The sequence below is a fragment of the Nicotiana sylvestris genome, chromosome 3 (assembly GCF_000393655.2).
Source record: "Nicotiana sylvestris chromosome 3, ASM39365v2, whole genome shotgun sequence".
Lineage (NCBI taxonomy): Eukaryota > Viridiplantae > Streptophyta > Magnoliopsida > Solanales > Solanaceae > Nicotiana > Nicotiana sylvestris.
Window position 1 is genome coordinate 52,092,790 of NC_091059.1, and position 18,496 is coordinate 52,111,285.

Here is an 18,496-nt window from a genome sequence, read left to right on the forward strand (position 1 = left end):
ACGTATACCAACTAATCAGGTGGTGGTGTGTTTATAATGCCATAACCTTTTTCCATACCCCATATACATATAATATATGTGTATATAATGTCATCTTGTCATGGGTCAATGTACATGTATAAATGAATGCAATGCATAAGAAGTAAGTCAATAAGATCTCTCGGGATGTCATAAGACCAATATGCTTTCGGTTAATATCATGAAATAAACTTTATCAACTTACGTATTTTCTGAGACCCATGAACAGACGATATAATAATAGGACACATGGGGAATCAAGAACATAGGCAACCCTAGTACTTCTAAGAATAGAGTCATCTGTGAAAAGTGTGTGTTTGCTCGTTTCGTTGTATCATATGGATCATGCCAAAAAGAAAGAAGGGATAGTCTTAACATATATTATAGAAATCTATCTAATAACAATGGTAAACGCAGCTCACTGCACCATAATCTATAACAATGACAGTGAAGCTATTGTCAAGCTATGAATGACTCTCTCATTTATATAACGAAAGTAACTCAATCTGTAACAAAATGGGCAGCATTTCCCTAAATTTTACTGCTCCCTCAAGCCTACTATAGGCGAGACAACAACACAATACAATTAGTAACTCAAAAACAACCTAACTATAATTCGGTATCTTTGATACAACAAAAATCCCAAATATATCATAACACACCCAATCAACAAGTTATCAATTAACTTGAAATCGCAACAACGAGCGACCAGCCCACTACCCTACCACATATGGAACTTCTCCATGCCCTTTATCCTTCCAAACTCCATAAATCAGCAGCACAAGTAGCCAACACAAGTGGACTACAAAATAGTCCACTAAAAGTGGAACAAATCAAACTCACAGCTTCCAATCACTGTCCCGTAAGTTCTAACTATTAGAAAACGAATTTATCAACCTTCCTTGTTATTTAAAAGCTTAAATATAGAAAGTATGCATTTTATTAACTATGAAGTACCTTCCAAAACTCAAACTATAACGAAAAAGAGAGGCGATATAATGATATTTATGTCGTAGGGATCGTTCCAATGTTATCGCTTCTTGATTTCATACCCGAGATGTTAATCCTCTTAGAAAGCTTAAGGGTAAGTTTATAGGTCTTATTTTGGTCGTGGTCTATGGAGAAATGAATAAAGATATGGCATAAGGCATATATATATATACCCACTTTTGAAAAGTCAAAGAGGTGCTAGCTTGGCATCCTAGCATTAGCCTATTTTCAGATGCTTATATCTTTTTATCCGGATGTCGTATGAATGAATGGTTAAGAGTGTTGGAAATGAAATTCCAAGACCTTCAATTTGGTATATAATATGTCCCAAAATGACCTCATATAACACACGGAATGTATTTCTCAAAAAGCTTTGTTACAAGGCAAATCCTTAGTCGTTTTTTCACAACTTAAATCCGATTTTGCCCAAACTTTATATTTTACATACAAACATCATATAAAGTAATATTATGACTTTAAAATCATTTAAATCATGATTAAAAAGTCTCATATTTATTATATGTCACCTTGGTATGCATAGGGTGTAAAAAATCGTCCCCCCTAGAAATATTTGTCCTCGAAAGTTAAACTCCTAGAGATCTATAGAAATTTTGGCAAAGTCTCCTCTGTAATGTTACTACTACCAACCTGTCACGTAGTAAAATCAACAATGAAAAGCCATACGGGGCCACAATCATCAATAACACCAATGTCCTAACACGACCAATGGCAGTAACTAACATAGGAATCTAATATCATATACGCACCTAAAGGCTATGATGTCTCAGTCTGATCCTCCTCCGGAAGCGAAAACAAGTGAGGATACCTAGACTTCATGTCTTATTCATCTTCCCAAGTCATCTCCTCCACATTTTTGTCTCTCCAAAGTACTTTAACCGAATCTACGTCCTTAGTTCTTAATCTCTGAACTTGTCTATCTAGTATAGCAATAGGAGATTCCTCATATGATAGCTGCTCTGTGACCTAGACATCGTCAACTAGAATGACCCTAGAAGGATCTCCGATACACTTACGGAGCATAGACACATGAAAGACTAGATGTACAAACTCCAAGTTGGAAGGTAAGTCTGACTCATATGCCACTTGGCCTACTCTACGTATGATCTTATAAGGTCTAATGTATCGAGGGCTAAGCTTTCCTTTCTTACTGAATCTCATAAAGCCTTTGATCGATGATACCTTTAGGAATACCCGGTCATCTACCTGAAACTCCAAGTCTTGTCGTCAATTATCTTCATAGGACTTCTGACGACTCTAAGTTGCTAGTATCCTTTCCTGTATAAGCTTAATCTTCTCAACTACCTGTTTTACCAACTCTAGTCCCATTAATTTAGTTTCCCTAACATTGAACAATCCGATAGGTGACTTACACTTTTGTCCATAAAGAGCTTCATATGTAGCCATCTGAATGCTAGAATGATAGCTATTATTATATGTAAACTCAATAAGTGGAAGATGATCATCCCAGCTACCCTGAAGTCTATCACACAAGCTCGTAGCATATCCTTAAGTGTTTGAATAGTACGCTCAGCCTGACCGTTCATCTGGGGATAAAATGTTGTACTAAGACTTACTTGAGTCCCTAATCCTTTTTGGAAGGACCTCCAGAAATTAGTAGTAAACTGAGCACCTCTATTTGAGATAATAGATATAGGGACACCATGAAGTCGTACTATCTCTGTAATGTAAAGCCTTACATAATCCTCTGCTATATACATAGTCCTACAAGCAGAAAATATGATGATTTTGTAAGTATATCAATAATCACCCATATAGAATTGAACTTACGCTGGGTATGAGGTAAGCCTATGATGAAATCCATAATAATTACATCCCATTTCCAAGTCGGAAGTTCTATAGATTGCAATAATCCATTGGGTTTCTGATGCTCAATCTTAACCTGCAGACAATTAGGGCACTGAGCAATAAACTCTGCTATATCCTTCTTCATTTTGTCCCACTAGTATATTTACCGATATCAAGATACATTTTTGTCGCTCCTGGATGAACAGAATAACGAGAATATTGAGTTTCTACCATAACCTACTGGCACAGCCTTGCCATATTAGGAACACATAATCGACCTCATATCTGAGGACTCTATCTCCAGTAATCTCAAATGGTGTCTTCTCTTTTTGAGGGGTTGTATCTCTGTAATGAGCTAGCACATGATCCTCATACTGGCGTTCCTTCACTTTAGTTACTAAAGAGAATGTTGTCGTGTCCTAAATAGTAACTCTGGTATCACCTGAATCTAGTAATCGAACTCCAAGATTAGCTAGCTAATGAATCTCAGGGGCTATCTCACTCTTCTCTGGCTATAAATATGATAGTCTACCCATAGATCTACGACTGAGGGCATCGGCTACTACATTCGCCTTCCTTGGATGGTATAAAATATCAACATCATAGTCTTTCAGTAGCTCCAACCATCGCCTCTGCAGTAAATTCAATTCCTTTTGCTTGAAGACATATTGAAGGCTCTTATGATTTGTATATATATCAACATGAATTCCATACAAATAGTTCCTCCACATCTTTAGTACATGAATCACTGTGGCTAACTCTAAATCATAGGTCGGTTAATTCTTCTTTTGCTTTCTTAGTTGTCTAGAAGTAAAGGCGACAACCTTACCATGCTAAATCAATACATAACCCAATCCAATGCCCATTATAACATCAGATTCTACCATATCTAACTCAATTAGGTCTGCTACTATAGAACGACTATGAACTACTACTATATAATTTCTATATACCTGTCTAGCTATCACTGGATCCCCAATAGGTGTAGACACTTGAAAAGGTTCAATCAACTCAGCTTCTATCTCAAACTTACTACAACCAACAGAGTGACGCACGATAAGGTAGAACCTAGATCAATCAATAATATACATGTAACAACATCAGGTGACGAATCCTGATCCTGTCAACCCGCTAAGGCCTAAATGCGGTTCTGAGAACCGCTCAAGCTAGATGCTCCACTTCTGCCTCTACCACGACTAGCTGGTGCCTATGAACCTTGCCCGGGGAGCGTACTGATGATGACGAACCAGATACAAATCCCGCTAATTAAACTATGCCTACACCACCTCTCATCAGACAATCTCATAACGTGGCCTGGATAACCACAAGTATAACAAACACCCAACCCTACAAGGCACTGTCGGCATGCTTCTTACCACATTGAGCACATCGTGGCAAGGGTGGCCTCATCTGACTTAACTCACCCCTGTACTAAGAACTAGAGGCCTTGGAACTCTAATTGGGCCTTGAATATAGGGAGCGATCAAACTCTTACCAGCAAACTGAGGGGGTTCACTAGCCGATGGTTGGGTTGGATACCTTGGGTACTGCTATCTTTGACCACTTCGAAACTGACCAGAAGGACCTAAAGATCTCGCTCTCGTACTTTGGCCCCTATCATGCTCATGATCGGCCTTCTGCTTCTGCTTACGCTCCTCTACACCCTAAGAGTATGCCTAAATACGAGAAATATCAATGCATGGCTGAAGTGAGATCGACATACAGTCATTAAGCAGGTGCGGCTGCAACCCTATCACGAACCGGTGAACCCGATCCTCCATCTTAGCTACAATAGTGGGAGCATACCTAGCCAAAGAATCAAACTGAAGGTTGTACTCCCAAACACTCATATTACCCTGCCGAAGGGTCAAAAACCTATCAATTCTGGCTCGTCTAAGCTCTGGTGGCAAATAATGATGAAGAAAAGCCTTTGTAAGCTCCTGCCATACTGTTGGAAGGGCATCCTCACCTCTGGACAACTCCTAAGACTCGTGCCAATTAACTGCAACATCCCAAATCTATAGGAAGCTAGCTCAACTGACCCAGTCACAGTGGCCTTCATTTCCCTCAAAGTCCTCAGCATCTTATCGATAAATACATGAGAGTCCTCGTTTGGATCTACTCCAGTGAATATCGGAGGGTCCAAATTAATGAAATCACGAACCCTCACACTGATGGACCTATTTGCATAACCAATACCTACTTCATAGTGTCGAGCCTATGCGGCCACCAATTGAGTCAATAGTTGAATAACATCTCTCATGTCCTAACCCGGTGCATCTGGCTAATGAGCTGGGGGTACTGGGGCAGGCGCTGGAGCTGGTGCCCCTCGGATCTCCTCTCGAGAAGGCAGGGTATGTGAATTCTGAGATGGAGTCTCACTCTAAGACTCTCCCCGAGCCCTGGTAACTCGTGGCGCTTGACTCGTAGTCTCATCAACCACGGACTTACCCTTCTGGGCAGCTGTAGCCTTCTTAGGCATCGCTAAAAACATTACATACCATTAGGAAAATGAATCATTATATTGCATGATCTAAGATAAGAAGGGAGGATAACATCTTATATGTCTTGTAGCCTCCTATTTATAAGTGTGGTGCTCAACACACTCATAAACAAGACTCTACTAGACACGGTCAGTAGACAACCCTAGGATGGAACTGCTCTGATACAACTTTTGTCAACTTTTCTTCCACGACTTGCTTGAATTCAAAACGTAACACACAACTATCATACGACTAAAATAACTCATAACATAACTTCCTTATCATGTTAAGCACCCTAGTCTACCCCAAAAGTATATGTTATAACTTTCCCTGCTTGTCGACTTTCGACGAAACTAATTTTTTTCAATTCGTTTAGCTTCTAAGACTTCCAACACTCTTGGTACTTGTTATTCATGATCTTAAATATTTGTAACCTCCAAGGTAACATGATTAAATTACTTTAAGTACTTTCAAAAATGATCTCGTTTATGTTCAAAAATGATCCCCTTTAAGTACTCTTTAACATGTTCTTATCATACCATCATGTGTAAATGGGATAGAAGGTCCATCATGATATAACCAAAATAAAACATAAGGGAATACTTGACATAGGACGACCCAGCATGATATACAAACTTATACATATGACATACGTGCATATAAGACCGAAATGATTATTTGTACACTAAAAACATAGGCTGAAAAGGCCATACAGTTATCCATATATGTGGCATATGTCTACAATCCTCTAAGAGTACATAAATATCATAAAAGTCGGGACAGGGCCCTGCTATACCAATCTATAGATGTCCAAAGAATACTGACTAAATAGGCAACTCCGTAGCAAGTGGAGTGCACCAAAACTTTCCGTTGAGCTGATAGCCTACTAGAGGACTGTCAACCTATCTATCGGGACCTTTGATACAACAAAAAACCCAATATACCATAACACACCCAGTTAATAAGTTATCAATTAGCCTGAAATTGCAACGACGAGCGACCAGCCCACTACCCTACAACATGTGGCGTTTCTCCACGCCCTTTATACTTACAAACTCCATAAATTAGCAGCACAAGAAGCCAACACAAGTGGACTACAAAACAATTACTAAAAGTGGAATAAATCGAACTCACATCTTCCGATCACCGTCCGGTGAGTTCTAACTATTAGAAAATGAATTTATCAACCTTCCTTGTTATTTAAAAGCTTAAATACAAAAAGTATGCTTTTTCTTAACTATGAAGTACCTTCGAAAACTCAAACTACAAAGAAAAAGAGAGGCGGTATAATGATACTTACGTCGTAGGGATCATTCTAATGTTATCGCTTCTTGATTGCGTACCCGAGATGTTAATCCTTTTTTAAACCCTTGTCGAAAGCTAAAGGGTAAATTTATAGGTCTTATTTTGGTCGTGATTTGTGAAAAAATGAATAAATAGATGACATAAGGCACATATATATATATATATATATATATATATATATATATATATATATCCACTTTTGAAAAATCAAAGAGGCGCTAGCTTGGCACCCTAACATTGGTCCATCTTCATACGCTTATATCTTTTTATCCGGACATCGTATGAATGAACTGTTAAGAATTTTGGAAACTAAATTCCAAGACCTTAAATTTCGTATATAATATATCCTAAAAATACCTCATATAATAGATGAAATGTATTTCTCAAAAAGCTTCCTTACAAGGCAAATCCTTAGTCGGTTTTTCCGCAACTTAAATCCGATTTTTTTCAAACTTTATATTTTACATCCAAACATCATATATAGTCCTATTATAACTTTAAACTCATTTAAATAATGATTAAAAAATCTCACATTCATGATACGTCACCTTGGGATGCATTGGGTATAACATAAATTGTGCTCTCTTTGCATGTTAATCACCATAGGAAAGACCTGCTGTGTATTTACAGACCTTATATTCCAAATTAGTATTTTGATAATCATTTAGTCTCTAGCAGTGTCCTTCTAGTCATTACTCTTAAAGGTTGAGGTACTTCGTTGTTTTGGGCATGCTTCTTGCTTTTCTTGCCTACCTTAGCACTAGCTCTAGGAGATATGTCAGCCTCCCTTGCTACCTTTTCAAAATTTCTAGTTGTGGACTCATCTTCTCCTTGCTCCTCATATTTTTGTTGTTCCATTAAAGGTGTATCAATCACCACAGGATCCATATTGTGTATCACTAAATCATGTAAAGTCTGAATAGGAGTCTTCACATGCACATGGACCTGGAACTGCCTATTTTGCTCAGTTCCTGGTGCGCATGCCAAGGGAATTGGTTCCGTATCTTCTGTTGCCTTTGGTACTATAGCCTGCTCCTTGTCCTCTTTGGACATCACTTTAGCTTCCTTTGTCATATTATCATTATGTCGCATAGCTCCCAAAACCTCCTGTATCACCTTAAATTGTAGCTTATATATATTACTTAGGCTAGGGTTTACTGTAGCTACTAATGCAGGAGTTACTATTCCATTGAAATCAGAAGGCATGTCATTAGTTGTTTGATCCTCTAACCTCACTGTATCTTTCAATGCATCATTGTGAACATCACCAACCTGTCCACCACCTAAAACATTCGCTAGACCACCTGAATCTAGGTCAAAAACCTCGGCAGTATTCCTAGGTTTTACTGCTCCATTGGCTTGCTCCTTCCCTATATCTTTCCTAACTGGATCCTCCATGTTTCTAGATTCTTCAAGTGACCCTGCATCTGCTCCAATAGGTTTCCTCCATGCTGCATTATAGTACTCTATGAATTGCTAACCATAGTTTCTTGTACTCTAGGGTTTACTGTAGCAGTGTTTTCACCTGCTCATGTGTGGTTGTCCTATATATTGCCAGTTTGTACTTGTATTACATTCATGTTTGCCTCTACATTATCCTCCAAAGCATGTAACTTATCACTCCATTGAGTTTTAGATTTGTTGATAACTTCAGTTGCCTGTATTGTCTTTGGTTCCTTCTCTACAGTATGAGAAACTATCTCCTCGCCTAACTAGTTAAGTGTAACGTTGGATACTTCCTTTGTTGAGCCAAATCTTCTTTGAACCTAATCAATTGTTCTCTCTTTATTGGCTAAATAACCAGACCCAGTTCCATGTGAATTAGCACTCTGTTCAACCCTAATCCCTTTATCACTAGGATTAGCATTGCCATGAGTAGCTACTGTAGTTCCAGCTTTCCTTGAGTTGGAATTGGGATTGTCAACATTGTGTGGCTGCTCCTTCTCATGTATTTTCTTGGATTCATCCTCACGCAGTCTATGTGTTGTCTCCTTACTATTTTCTTCTTCTTTTCCATCAGTGATTCTCAATATAGGTTGGTTAGTTTCTTCAACTCCTAGTACATCAAACTTGTTGCTTGTGTACACCACCTCACCATTGTTCTTTCCCTTCAATTTTTCATTCTCCTGCTCCTTTGCATTCTCAATAATATGACACCGATTATCTCTTTGATATTTGTTTTGCCTTCTTTGCATCCAATACTGTCTAGATTGATTAGGAATAGGCTTCCCAAGGATCTTTCCACTACATAAAACCTTAGTCGTGTTAACAGTTGTTCTCACGACTTCCTTTCCTTTGACAGTATCATCAACATTCTCCTTTACCTTCTTGTGAAGTTCGGGATGAATGATCCAACATTCATGTTCATTATGCCCTTATTTTTTTAAAAATCTTCCAATACATAGGCATATAGTCATATTTAATTTTAATCTACTTCAATTTTTCCGAGCCAGTTTCATCCTCTTCTTTTATAATCTTGATTCTTTTAGGAAGATTAGATAATAAATTCACCTCAATTTTTACCTTTGCATAGCTTGGCCTTGTGCCATTTTTTGTAGCCATATCAATATGTAAGGGCTTACCCATAATCCTCTCTAATGAGAACACAAACTCCTTACTAAAAAAGTTAGGAGGCAAATCATGAAACGAGATCCAAGAAATTGCTATGGGTGTTTCCTCCTCCAGCTTCCACCAAGGGCTCCACTTAATACATCATATCTGCCACATATCTCCTTGATCCTTCACGTAAAATGCTGGTTTGGATAGCAAGTGAATGGAATCCTCCATTAAAGACAACTTAATCAGGGCACATGCATCTTCAATCAAACTAATCGAACATGAACATTTTAATTCACATTGAATTGGTATCACCTTTCGCAATTCTTGAATAACATGCTTACCATAAAAAATCTTTCCTAGAACTGCCACTTGTAATCCTTGTTGTACTATAGATTTCTTTACTTCATTCTTCTTCCACCTGATAATTAGTTCCCCATGTAGTTACTATACTGGTTTGATAGGGACGTGATCTAGGGTTTGCATGGGAGCATTTAATGCTTTAGGTTGTAGAAGTTGCGCATAGTTTTGTAATGGATTAGGATTTGTAGTGGTTAGGGTGACTGTAACGGAGTGTTTGATGACTGACCAGCCTCTGGAGGAGGCTGGGCAATGGCCGGAGCAGCCATGGAAGCTAGGGTTTAGGCGTTAAGTGTAGGGTTTTTCGTGAGAGAGAAGAGGCGTGGGTATATTTTGGAATTTTTTGTGTTGTTTCCACTTTGATGGTTTGCTTTTGAGAATCCATTGGCCATTGAGATAAGCATGTGGGTGGAAATTTTATTTTATTTGTACCAAGTTGTTTCATTTCTTGTGTCATTCATGTTATAGATAGATCGTTTATTCTTTAACTATTCGTCTTAGTATTTAGTGTTTGTGTTGGAATTGTTGTGATCTTGGAAATTGAGTTTGTTGATTCTAACGCTATTATTGAAGTTAAAATTGCTTACCACCTTGCTTGATACTTTGGGTTGTTGTTGTTACTTGGTGAGGAAGAGTGAAAAGCACGAAGGGTGTTGCCGTATCATATTTACATATTGATATCATTGATTGAGTGAATGTGAGAATAAAAGCACGAAGTGTGATACCGTGCACTTGCTTATTTATCATGAGAAGTTAATGCATGAAGGGTGATGCTGTATATATGCATTTTTATTATGATCACGTGAGGATGAGAGTAAAAGCACGAAGGGCGACGTCGTGCACTTGCATTTATTTGATATGGCGAGGATGAGAGTAAAAGCATGAAGGTGATGTCGTACGAGTTTATTGATTTCAATATTTTACTTGATATTTGGTAATGTGAATTTTGACTTTGTGGTTTTATTGCTCGTTTTTTAAAGAGGTTTACTTGATGATTTTTTATTTACTGTTTCTGTTTCTTCGTAATGTCCCCTATCCCTGCCCCTTCTCCACTGCTTCATTTTACTCTTTACTTGTTATTCTTTTGTACATATGTATAATTGTACTTGTTTATTATAAGTATCTTGTTTTAGCCTCGTCGAAGTTAGGCTCGACACTTATAGATTGCATTGGGTCGGTTGTACTCATATTATGCTTCTGCACTTTCAGTGTAGATTTTCACATTGGTACCAGTGCAGTCCTGAGAGGTACTTAGTGGATACCAGACAGTGATTCAAGGTAGAGTTGCATCCCGTTCACAGGCCTTAAAGTCATTTTCCTATTTTTATTGTACTGGTTCCATTTTATTTTGGACAATATTGTATTTCTTTCAGAACCTTGTATTTAGTTAGATCTAGAAGCTCATGCACTTGTGACACCAAATCTTGGAATAGTTTTACGTTAGTTAATAGTTTTAAAACATATTATGTTATAGCAGAGTTGATTCACGTTATGCTATTTGTTTAGCTGTCGGTTATTTATCCTTCCCCGAATCCCGCGCATAGTGGGAACTTAGCGCACCGGCCTGCCCTTTTTTTTGCATATTGTTTATCGTGTTGGCTTGCCTAGCAAACGGTGTTAGACGCCATTACGACTCTTATTGATTGTGATTTTAGGTCGTGACATATTTAGACCTTTTTTATTTCTTAATTATCAAATGATTATACTCAAATTGTAAAAATTGGTGTTCAAATTTTCTTGACCTTCCAATTGAAAAAATTCTATTCTTTCATTAACTGTAAAAGTTAATGCTCGAAATTTTTGGTTTAAATAGAAGAAAACATATTTTGGACCACGGGATTAATACATTTAAGGACGTTTTGTGAGTTTTTATCAAACAACGTGTCTAACGACCATTTACTCCATCCGTTTACTTTTACTTGTCCAGTATTCTAAAAATAGATTTTCACTTTTACTTATCACTTTTAAGGGTTGTTTGGTAGGAGGTATTAGAAAAAATAATACAAGCATTAGCTCTATGTATTATTAATACCTTGTTTGGTACATTTTTTCAACCTCTGTATAATTAATACTTGTATTAGTTAAACATCATACTTGATATTATCCTATGTATAAGTAATGTATAAAAAACCATGTCATTAGCAATACCAAGGCTATTAATGCATGCATTAGTATGGTTAAAGATAAAATTATCCTTAAAGTCCATTAAAGCTAGAGAATATGGAGGGCATTTTTGTAAACAACTATTTCTCTTAAAATTATGTAATGCATTATAATTTTAATATACCACACCAAACAATAGATAAGAAATAATATCTGCATAACTAATGCTTGCATTACTAACCCATGCATTACTAATACACTTTATTCCGCGTTATTCTTATACACCTTAGCAGCCGACCCCTTACGCCTATTAAGAGAAGACAATTTCTTCTTTTCTGTTATACCCACAATATTAATTACTTACTTCAAACCATCCTCTCAAATCCATTAAATATATGCATTAATTAATATGGGTATCATAGTGAATTATGCACTTCATTTATTATTTTTTAAGGGACGTGTAAAGTTTACAGTGGACAACAAGTAAAAATGAACTGAGGGAGTATAATCTAAGTCATCCAACGTAGACCCGGCAACTTGATACAAAAAACTTTTATCCGCACTTAATACTTATCAAATTAGTAAATAATTTAATCTTAAATGTTTGCTGTGTGATTATATACCACTTAAATTTTAATTGAGTAATAAATTTTTATATACAAACACATGTATTGCATTAATTTGCTTAGTACAAGCATATAAAATTTTGAAACTACAATTTGAGATGAAAAGGCTAAGACCATGAAAAAAATTTATTCACTTTCATTTTTAGGCAGAACTAATGAGCGTCAAATATGTACTAGTATTAGTACCCGTGCGGATGCGCGGATATTAATCATGTCAAATATTTAAGTTATTTGGATTGTATTTTAGTAATTTTAAAATTTATACTTTCTCGGTAAATATAGATAATCATTGGATATTAACTACATAAAATAAATTAACAATTTCTTCTAAAACATTTTTTGATACCATTCTTGCCGGTGTCATTGGATCCTAAAATAGTCAGGAAGCAAAATAATAACTCATATTTATGGCAAAACAATCAAATGTTGAGACAATGAATGACTCTTTGGATAACACTTAACTCTTTTACTACTATTTGAACTCTTATTTAGTGTGTTGATATCTCTTAAAAAATATTTCTTTCTTAAAATTTCAGTTACTAAAATATTATTTTTCAATAATAATTATTTTTATAATAATGTAATTGAAAATATTATTCTTAATTCAAAACTCATTTTAGTTGGTTATCTAAAAATATAAAAAATTCTTTAGCTAGTGAATTTTTTTTACTCCATTTTGATAGTTGACATTAACCATGTTAAATATCTGAGTTATTTGAATTATATGTCCTTCTAAATAATTATAGATAATCATCATATATTAATTAAGAAACACTACATGAAAAAGGACTAACATTTTCTCAATTCTCGTGGTGATAATTTTATTTTTGCACTATTCTCATAGGTGTCATTGGAACCTAAAAATAACCACAAAGTAAAATAATAACTTATATTTATGGCAAAGCACAAAGGTTGACACGATATAAACGATTCTTTGATTACGACGTGACTCTTATACTACGATTTGAACTCTTATTTGGTATGATTTTATCTTTCAAAAAGTATTTCTATTTTGAATTTTCAATTTCTAAAACTTCATATATATTATAATAATGGTTATCTTTATAATGTGCAAGTGAAGATATTATCATTAGTTTAAAATTTACTTTAATCAGCTATCTAAAATTTAATAATTCTTTGGCCGGATTTATTTTAGTATGACTTCACTTTAAGTTTATCGATATCTCTAGCCCCAAAATTTGAATTTTTAATACCCTATTGTCACGACCCCGGTTCGCCCTCTGTGAATCATCGTGACGGCACCTAGTCTCTATGACTAGGTAAGCCTAACTTTGCGGAAGATAACCAAACTTGCGAAAGTAAAACAATTTAAAAACAGAAATAAAGTAATAACAATGTGTAAATGTGCCGCTCGGCATACACCATGTTTAACTCTCAACACCAAACATAAATCCAAGACCCGGAAACCCATGAATCACAAGCCAAGAAAGAAATACTACATAGCTCTAACTCCGAAATTTCTAATAAAGAACAGAAAAGTACAGAAGGACTAAATACTAAAGGCAAGAATAGAAAGGGACTCCTTGGTCTGCGGACGCGGCAGATGTACCTTGGAGTCTCTACGCAGTCGCCTCCCTCAATGATAGTAGGCCTGATCAGTGGTACCTAGGTCTGCACATGAAAAACATGCGCAGAAGAGGCATGAGTACACCACAACGGTACTCAGTAAGTGCCAAGCCTAACCTCGGTTGGGTAGTGACGAGTAAGGTCAAGGTCCTACTGAGATTAAATAAAATGTAAAGGTTAACAATATAGAACGGAACAGTATAATGAGTACAGCAGTAAAATAACACAGGGTGAACAGAACAACAACAACTATACAGAACCAGGTAAGCATGGAAAGGAAATACAACTCAGCACCGATAGTAACAATCGGGAACCTACCAGGATACCGTCCTGTAGTCCCATCTTTACATATCCAGTGGATCTCCCGGGATACCGTCCCGTAGTCCATCTTATATATATATCTCCGAAGGATCTCCCAGGATACCGTCCCGTAGTCCAACTCATAGTGCGAGGGGATCTATCTGAATCCCGTTCCATAGTCCCAAATGTAAATACCCAGTACTGGGGGAATCTACCGGGTGCATTCCCGTAGTTTCATATAAATGTGCAGGGGGATCTACCGAAAATCTAACCCGTAGTCCCAAAGTAAATATGCAGGGGGATCTACCGGGAATCTAACCCGTAATCCCAAAATAAATACACAGCAACAGCAGGAAGATATACAGAAATGACAAGATTTCATATTAAGGCAACAAGTGATTCTAGCCTAGCATGCTGCACAGATTCCAAGTAAGGCAGGTTAAATCAAATAAAGCAAATTAAGGCACTTAGACATGCTTTTCTAAGTTAACAACATGCTCAATAGTGCAAGAAATGGAAACAAGAACAGAAACATACAAGTAATTACTTAAGAAAAATCGGATTTCCAACAATTAGCTCAAGTACGCACTCGTCACCTCACGTACAAGGCATTTCAATTACCAAGTATACCAATCCTAAGGGGAAAGTCCCCTACACAAGGTTAGACAAGCCACTTACCTCGAACCGGCTCAAAATCAACTTGAAACCATACTTTTGCCACGCGTATCCGACTCCAAATGGCCCAAATCTATTCAATTCAATAGCGTATTGTAAATAACACTTCAAGTAACTGATTCTACAATTAAATTCTAAGCTAATACGCAAAATCATGTAAAATGACCAAAATGCCGCTCAAGCCAACGTTACGGAATAGGGTGAAATTTATATTTTCAGAAACCTCGTACTCTCACGAGTCTATACATAACAAGAACACCAAAATTGGAGTCCAAAGGACCCCTCAAATCCTCAATTAAAGGTCTCTTAAACTCAAGCCCTAATTAACCATCTTTCCCAAATTTCTCACCATTAATTAGGTTTTTAATCACATAGAAACGAGTTATGAAGTCGAGGACATTACCTCTAAGTGATTTCCCTTTGATTTCCTCAAAAACCTCTCTTAGAAGCTTCAAACCCGGACAAAAATGGTGGAAGAATAGCCAATTTTCGCAAAGGCAACTATTTATATGTTCTGCGCAGGCATTCCCGCATTTGCGGCTATGGGTCTGCATTTGCGGTCCCGCTTCTGCTGATCACTTGTCGCATCTGTGACTTTCATTAAACATCCTAGGAGTCGCATCTACGATACTTCTTTCGCATATGCGAAACCGCATCTGCGGTGAACCTTCCGCATCTGCGGAACCTGAAAGAGAATCGAGAATCCGCTTCTGCAGCTCATACACCGCTTCTGCGGCTCCGCACCTGCGGAACCCAAACCGCAGTTGCGGTTATGACAGACACCAACAAATTTTTTTGAAATCTCTAACTTTAAAATCTTTCCGTCAACCATCCAAAATCATCCCGAGGCACCCGGGACCTCAACCAAAAACACCAACGTCACCTAATACCTTATTCAAACTTGTACCAATCCTTAAAACACCTAAAACAATATTGGAAACTCGAATTAATCAAGGATTTAAGCCTAGGAACTCCAAATTTCCTCAAATATACGCTTTCGATCAAAAACCCAACCAAACCACCTCCGAATGACCTGAAATTTTGCACACACATCCAAAATGACTTAACGGAACTACTGAAACTCTCGGAATTTCATTCTGACCCTCGGATCAAAATCTCACTATCGAACCGGAAACTTCCAAACTTCAACTTTCGGCATTTCAAGCATAATTTAGCTACGGACCTCTAAAACACAATCCGAACACACTCCTAACCCCAAAATCACCCAACTAAACTAATAGAACCATCAGATTTCCATTATGAGGCCGCCTTCACACTGTTCCGGCTACGGTCAATTTTCCAACACTTAAGCTCTCAGGGGTTAAGTGTTCCAAAACTCTCCGAAACTCACAACCGAACATCTCGGCGAATCAAATTAGCAGAATTAAACTTGGAGAAAGTAGTTAATAGGGGATCAGGGCGTTACTTCTTAAGATGACCGGTCGGGTCGTCACACTTATATATACAAAAATTTTGTTCTTTGAATTATTAAATGTTAAATTAGTAGATTATTATTATTATTATAAAATATTGCATATATTGTCTTAAAATTGTCAAGTAGTTTATTTTTCGATACCATACTTGGCTTAACCTCAATGCAAACAACTCAAATTGCATTCCAATTCAAATTCGAATATCATATCAGTTTGTTAGTAATAGTGATTTTTAAAAACGATATATAATGTAAATTAAAAAAATATTCTAAGATATCCTTATCTTATAATCTATGTATTTGAGTTGGAAAAAATATTTGAAATCGATGAGATTAACTTTCAAATTTTTTATATTCAACAAAGATGAAACATAAGAAGAAATTTGTTGTCATCTTTTATTTCTCATTTTTAGATCTTTCTAACATTTTTTTCAATATTTATTTTCTTTTATCTTATTTTTTATGTCATTATATTTTTTGTTACAAAAAATTAATTCATTTCACTATAAAAGGATGAGTTTTAATAAAATATTGTATACATATGAACTTTAATTATATTTTTACTCTTTGGTTGAAATTATTTCATATTTTTCTTTTGTATTTATCTAATCAGCCTAAATAAGTGTTCACCCGACTACTTAAATTAAAAAATTGAATGATGTGTAATTTATATATAATCCATATATAATATGTGTATAATCGTGTGTTATCGGTATATATCTGTTTATATTAGCTATAAAAAGTAAACAATAAATATGGCCAGATATTATGTAAATATTCCGTAAGATTTCGGTTTTTTGAGTTTATCCGTGATACAACTTCTATTATAAATAATTATAAAAATCTCTATTAATGTTCAAAAATATCTTATCTTTTTATTATCTTTGAATTAAAAAAAGTAAAGAGTTTTTTCGAAATAATTTGTTTACATTTAAAAGAAGATCACGTCATACCAATTTTTTCTTTATATATACTCTTTGTTACACTTAAAAGTCGTTATAGAAACTATCAATTAGAAACCAATTTCTCTCTTGTTGAGTTTGAAAAAAAAACCTTTCACATAATCTAATGATTCAAAACTAATATTCTTTAATGAAAATAGTCAAATATAGAATAAAGTCACTATATACTATTGACATTTATTAACTTGCCACTTGGCTTAACCATAATGTCAATTATATATGGTAACTTTCTTGCTTTAATATATATATAGATTCTTCAAGAAGAAAAAAGAAATAACTTTTTTTTAATGTTGACTGATTTTGCGATGTTTCTTTCTCCAACATGTATGTTTACTTTATTATATATGTAAGTAAACTTTTATTTGGTTTTGTAAACTCTTTTTGTTATTTAGATAAACATAGACGTGTACCCTATATATTAAATTTATTTTAAAAGAATTTCGTTTTATTCAAATCTAGCTATAGTGTTTCAAAGAACTATACTTATAGGATTTTAAATGTGAAAGAGTTTTATAGTTATATGGAGTAGTTTTTTTTGCTAGAGGCGAAGTAGTATTTAAATAATTAAAAAATAATAATAAAAGTTCCTAACATGATTGCATATGATAACATGATAAAAAAAAGATAAATTTTATATTTAATTTAAATTCCAATTTTAGAACTTTATATATTCGAATTTTGGAACTTTATATTATATATATATTATATTTGTATTTAACTAAAATAGTCAAATATAGAATAAAGTCACCATATACTATTGATATTTATACTTGGCTTAATCATAAAGTCAATCATATATGGTAACTTTCTTGCTTTAATATATATAGATATAGATAATGTGTATTATCACTTTAATTTATAGCTCATATACAAGTTTTTGACCAATATTGTCCCTTATCTTTGATGGTAGGTCTATGTTGGTCCCTCAAATATAACCTGAGCATGTTTAGTCCCTTAAGTATGCTAAAGTGGAGCATCTTTAGTCCCTTATCTTTGAGGGTAAGCCTATTTTGGTCCATCAAATATAACCCTGAGCATATTTAGTCCCTTAAGTATGCTAAAGTGGAGCACTTTTAGTCTCATTGACAGAATGTGTTCAAAAACTAACGGTGTTAATCAACTCTGATTCATGAAGCAAATCTTCAACTTTGAAGCACAAGATTTCCTCTCCTTTTATTGGATAACACAAATTATCACTTTAATTCCTCATTTTTAGATAGTGTCTTCTAAAATTTTGACCTTGAAAATGTATAAAATTTGTATATTATTTTG